Consider the following 6,804-nt stretch of genomic DNA (forward strand, 5'->3'; position numbering starts at 1 on the left):
GGACATATGTGAAGATTGCATATCCGCAGCCATCGGTGCAGTAATAACAGGCAAATGAAAGTGCAGTATAAGGTGGTTATATGAGACATATTGATGATTTTCAAAGCGTCTCTGGCTGTCAGAGGGAGTTAACTCTACATGTCAGGCCGTTTACGCTGATGAGGTTTTTTTTCTAAGCAATGCGCTGCCCTCTCCTCCTCTTTATGGACTTCTGCTGTGAATAATTTAAAAAAATCTCCTTTTTGAAGAAGAAATACATTTAAATGAAGCACTCGCTCTGTGTCCATAAGTCATACCTTGTGCCATAAACCCCCTCGTCCAGGGATCATTAGCTGTGCCGCATTGCAGGAGCGCGGCAGCACTTCAAACGTTTGCAGGTATTTATTAAGCCTAATAACAGCCTGATCCTCTAATGACCCAGTCAAGCTTGGGCTGGCGCAGAGGGAAAAAAGCAGAGAAGAGAAAAAGAACTGAAAGAAAACTCGAAAAGAACTCAAAGTGCCTCTTTAGATGACAGAAGGAAGGAGAGATGGAGCTGGAGTTAGCACACACACACGTACGGACTCTAAGTATATTAAAGCTAATCTGATTCTTTGTAGTGTTTGTGGCCATAAATCTGAAGCTCAGGTCAAATGAAGCTCTGTTATCAGAGCTGCCCCTGCTTGAATACATTGAGGAAGCAGGTTTTAAAGTGACTTAGATGCATTAGCCTCTTCATGCAGGGCCACTAGTGATTGTCCACACATTAATCCTTTTTAACAGTAGCCATAAAAGCCCATTTTCATCTTTTTTGGAGTTTTGGAGGTCCCTCGGTTGAGCTATGCATTTTTTCTTCAACAATACTGATACACAATGTGGACAAAAGTATGTGGACGCCCCTCCTAATTATTCCTTTTAGGTGTTTCTGCAACACCCATTGCTAACAGGTGTATAAAGTCAAGCACATAGCCATGCAATCTCCATGGACAAACACTGGCAGTAGAATGGGTCGCACTGAAGAGTTCAGTGAATTTAAATGTGGCGCTGTTATAGGGACTTTGCTACATGTCAGTTTGTGAAATTTCTGCCCTGCTGGATCTGTCCTGGTCATCATCATCATCACTTTTATTTACATAGCAACTTTCCCATGCTCAAGGACGCTTTACAATCAAAAAGTAACAAAACACATAATCAACAATGCATTAAACAAGACAGAACACACACACTCTACAGTTCCTACAGCTAGGGGGATTTCACTGACCACAGTATAAAGTCAATTTGCTAGCTCAGAATGAGCCCTTAGGTGGGGGGAAAGTCTCACACTGCAACTACGATGAATCACACAGGAGGCTGGCCCAGGAGGCCTCGAAGGCCAAAAATGTCTTTAGCCATGAAGGGGTAGCATTTTCCTGTAGCCGAACGCCACCAGTCCAGGCAGCCTCAAAGATTCAGTGCAGCGGCACCCGAGTGGCCGGCCCAGGCAGCGACGTAGCTGCAATGCAGCGTCACTTAGGTAGCCGGCCCAAGAGGCCTCTTAGCTGCGGGCATAGCGCTGCTCATGCAGCTTAACACTACCAGTCCAGGCAGCCCCGCAGCTGCAGTGCAGCATCAACCAAGCAGCCAGCCTGGGTTGTGATGTCCTGTCAATCAGGTCCCCAGTCCAGAGAGCCTCGTAGCTGCAATACAGCGTCACCCAAGCGGCCGGTCCAGGCTGCTTTATAACTGTGGCATGTAGCATCACCCAAACAGCCAGCCCAAGAAGGCTTTTAGCCATGCTTGGAAAATCGCTCTCAGCGACTATCTCAGTGGTCAGCCAGCAGGGAAACATCAAAACATACAAACATACAATACAAAACAAGCGGCAGCCATTTTCACCACTGTACTTACAACGGAGCACACACGCACACAATCGGTGCTATTATTGTGAAATGGAAGCATCTAGGAGCAACAATAGCTCAGCCACGAAGCGGTAGACCATGCAAACTTACAGATGTGGACTGAGCACTGAAGAGTGTAGCATGTAAAATCACCTTTTCTCTGTTGCATCACTCAGTACAGAGTTCCAAACTGTCTCTGGAAGCAACATCAGCACAAGACCTGTGTGTCAGGAGCTTCATGAAATGGGTTCCTATGAAGGAGCAGCTGCACTCAAGCCTAAGATCAGTATGCGCAATGCCAAGCGTCGGCTGGAGTGGTGTAAAGCACACCACCACTGGACAACTTGACTAAAAAATATTGGTGTTCACAATTTATTGTGTTATTAACTGTGATACGTTGAAAACATCCATTATCGCAACTTACATAAGGCAGAGAATAAAAGGTAGGACTATTTTTATGGATTTGCACATTTCAGCAACATTCTCAAACTCGAAAACCTACAAAATAATAGAAACACCACATGAAATATTCATAGTTTTGGGCCATTTTATCAGAAACACAATCATATAGGTGCACTTTATATGTTTACATTTGTAGGCCATCTGTTGCTGCATTTATCAGCCCCCATTTACAATATTGATCAATGATTAATTTCTGAAAAGAGGGCCGCTGTTGACCAGATATTTTTAAATGTTGGTCTATTCTAAGCACAGCAGTGACACTGACATGATCTAACTGTACACCAGCTACAAGAGAGGGGTTTCAAATAAAGTGGACAGTAAGTGCACATTAAAAACTGCCATATAAGTTGAATTAGGCTATTATTGTAAATTCAGAAACCAGAGTCTAAGTTTTATATGTGTTATCACACTGCAGTGATGTTTTAAATCCAGCTTTATAGCAAATTAGACGGACTTATCCTTACATCTGTTGAGCTAGCACAGCTTACATGGAGTTAACGTAGACCGAAAGTGAATTTCCATAAATAAGCACTGCACTTAATGTAGTAAACCTCCTGGCATCTGGCTCAGTGGAGAATGTTCCCTCTGTGTGTGCTTAATGCAGATTATACTGAACCCACCGTATATCACCTTTACCCTAATGAGAGGCTTTTGAGTCATGGGACTTGCTTAAGAGAAGGGAGCGTAATTATGAATATGTACCAAATGCCAAGCTCACATGCTGCATGGATCACAGGAGCATAATCATTTTACTTACTCAATAATGCAAAAACAAATTACCAAAACCATAACCTCAGCCCAGCAGAGCTTTAGCACGATGTAATGATATGGAGGAAATGGCTTTTTAAGAGGACATAAATGGAGTGGAGACAACAGGATGAAACGAAGATTACTCTCTGAACTAGAAAGGACTTTGGAAGGCAGCGTGCTGCGGAACAAGACTTAAAGAAGAGACAAAAAAGGGAGGGGTCAGTGTTTGATCTCACCAGGGAGTATTTCACAGCGCTTTTGAGTTAGTAAGATGACTCAAGCCCAAGATTCATCCAGTTGAAGGAGTGGTAAGTCTCATATTGACAGAACAGAGGAAACCTTAAACACACTGGCCACTTTATCAGAAACGCCTCCACTTTGCTGGTGTACAGTTGGAGAGTGTAGCTAATCTGCAGACGCATGGTTTGTGTTAGCCATCCTCAAACCTTTCACCAAAGGTCAGTTTTTGACCACTGAGACACTCTTGTCTGGATATTTTTTGGGTGGTGGACCGCTCTCAACCTAACAGTGAGCATGTCAGTGCCTCTGCTGTGCTGAGAATGATCCACCACCCAAATAATATATGGTCAACAGCAGTGCTGTGGACAGAAAGTGACCAGTGTGTTTCCAATAAAGTGTCCAGTGAGTGGAAGCACAAGGTAGGTGTTTCTAATAAAGTGGCCAGTGAGTGGAAGTACAAGGTAGGTGTTTCTAATAAAGTGGCCAGTGAGTGGAAGTACAAAGTTGGTGTTTTTAATAAAGTGGCCAGTACGTGAAAGTACAAAGTTGGTGTTTCTAATAAAGTGGCCAGTGAGTGGAAGTACAGGGTGGGTGTTTCTAATAAAGTGGCCAGTGAGTGAAAGCACAAGATTGGCATTTCTAATAAAGTGGCCAGTGAGTGTTTTGTGATGTACTAAAGGAGGTTCCCTACCTGTGTGATTCTGATAGCAGTAATGTTAGCCTAACCTGCAGCTAGCCCTGAGGTGATTAGTATCTGTGGTGCTTCAGCAGGTGACTGATGAGCTTAAATTTACCTGTAGATCACACGCCATCGCACAGGCAGCCAAACAGCAGGCACTGTCTCTTCTCTTTCACACGCGGCTCTGTAATATCCCCAACTGCTGCCTGCCAAAGCGACCTCACAAATCCCCTAATAATGTAGACTTAATTACTGCTCATTTGCATGGGGAGATCAATGGATGCGAGCCACTCTGTCATTAATGCCATGTAAATGGGACTGTTTTGCTGCGCCTGCCCGTCCTTTATTACAGTCCGCCTGCGTTTGTTTGCATGCTGAAGGTTGAGGGCTTGTTTCTCATTGTGGCCCATTACCTTCAAGTCAATTAGGCCGATCAATAAGCTGGAGGCAGAGCAGTGGCAGTGCCGGGGCTGTCACTGCGGCTGTCAGAGGAGGAGACGTTGTTTTTAGGGGCTTCAGGTATGCATGAAAATGAGCACAGCACTTTTCTGGGTGTTCAGTGCTTGTTTGCTTCAGCAAAATGAGATGATGTCACTAAATGATTTAAAACAAGCTTTCAAAAAAGGGTGAATAATCTTATAAACAACCTAATAATGAGGAATATTAGATATATTACTCAAATTTTAGATGATTTAACTTTTTAACATAATATTCTTTGCAGGGTACACACTTAAAAATGATGGTTCTTCAAGGGTTCTCTAGTAAAGAAAATGGTTCTATTTAGAACCATAAATATTCAAGGAAAACTTGCCATGATTAAAGGTTCTTTGCATTGTGAAAGAGTTCTTCAGATTGATGGAGACCTCATTGTATATGGCTCTATGTAGAACCTTTTTGAAAAGGGTTCCCAATAGCATCAAAAATGTTTTTTCTACTGTTATGCTGTCAGGCTTGTTACAATAGAAGAATATATAGAGCCTTTATAGATTCTTTATAGAACCATCTACAGCACATTCTCCATCAATTTGAAGAACCATTTCATGATGCAAAGAACACATTAACCATGCAGAGGGTTCTATGAGTGTTCATGGTCCTATAGAAAACCTTTACTGAAGAACCCTTGAAGAGCCATCACTTTTTAAGTGTGTAGGATTCTTTCTGTCTTAGTATTTCCATACTTTGTTGTACTTTAAAAGACTGAAAAGTAGAGTTTTTTTCAGAGTTTGAAGTGATTATGAAATTTTAGGTGATGAAAAATGTTGCTGTGTTCATTTGAACAGTCACTTTCCTTTGTTTCAATTTGTTTGATGAATAAAACTAGTTAGGCTTGTATTAAAAGTTTTACATACAAGTTTTGCAGAATAACTAAATATTTTACGTGATACAGATCGTCCCCACAAGGGCAAGAAATGTTCCTTTGTCCCCACAATTTTGACAAAAAATAAGTTGATATTGTAAGAATACGGCTTGAAACTTGAAAAAGTAAAGCAACTAAAAGATCTGACTCTGGATCGTGTCTGAATTGCAGATAGTATCAGTGGAGAAGCCTCAGTGCTTTCTAAGCCTTCAGAGAAGGCCTATTGATTTCTGTGAAACAAAAAAAATACTAATACTAATATTTAGTTCATTTTTACATTTAAAAATTAACAGGCTTGTTATCCTTAAACTCTGCAAGTATTGTAATAACACTCTTATTTCATTGTTCAGTTTTGGTTGGAAATTATAGAGGAAATTCTTTAAATTTTTGATGGAAAATTGTCCAGACAGGATTGTTTTCTACGTGGTATCTAGGTAGATCCATACAAGTGAGCTCTTCCATTGGTTAGGACTCCAGGTCTGAACTATAGATTAACTACCAACATAATTAGGAATGAAAGACGAATCAAGTAGTCACATTTTAATGACAATGGGACCAATTTTTAAGGCCTTCTGGAAGTTTCAGTTTCATCACTGATTGTAAATACAAGCTGTAGTCTACACTGCAAAAATGGTTTCTTGTCAAGTAATATCTTATTATTAACTATCTCTAGTCAATAAATCTAATATTTCTCCAGTTGAGATCGTTGTAAGCTTAATTTAAGAATATTTATCTTTTTCTAGACATTTTATTTACTTGTTTTAAGTAATTTTATCAAGCAAAATTATTTCACTATAGTGGGAGATAACTTTGCTTGTTTTAAGAAATGAGCTTAAAACCAGCAAAATTATCTGCCAAATTACTTAATAAAATGACCTAAAACAAGTAAAAATGTCTGGACATAAGCTAGATAATCTTATGATAACTGCACAACCATCTCACAGTAAGAAATATTACATAGATTGACTAGATTTAATATCATTTCACTTGACAAGATACCACTTTTTGTAGTATAAGCAGTTTTTCTGGTAGTTGTTAGGAATGGAAAACTGCGTCGGCAGCTCTATACCAGAATGAAGGAAAGAGTCACTGTAAAACTGAAACATCCAGGCTCAAATATGTATTCACGTCTGTTACACGTTTCAGATGTCCATTTTTAATCTAGAACAGGCATAAAATGCTCACGTGCATCACTTTTAGCTTAGTGCTAACACACTACCAGAATTGTATAGGGCTGATGTTAGCAGAAATTCGTGGTAATGCTTTCTTTTAAAAAAAGTTCTAGGTACTAACCAAGTAAGCATGAGATAAAAGTAGCAGATAATTAATTATTAATTAATGATTATTTTGGGTAACATGATGGTAAGTTCTGAGACACTGAAATGTCCAACAGGTTCTAGGTATTAACTGAGCAAGTACAAGGTACAAACTCCACAGTATAATTATACAGAGTGAAATGA

The sequence above is a fragment of the Colossoma macropomum genome, unplaced genomic scaffold (genome assembly GCF_904425465.1).
Source record: "Colossoma macropomum unplaced genomic scaffold, Colossoma_macropomum, whole genome shotgun sequence".
Lineage (NCBI taxonomy): Eukaryota > Metazoa > Chordata > Actinopteri > Characiformes > Serrasalmidae > Colossoma > Colossoma macropomum.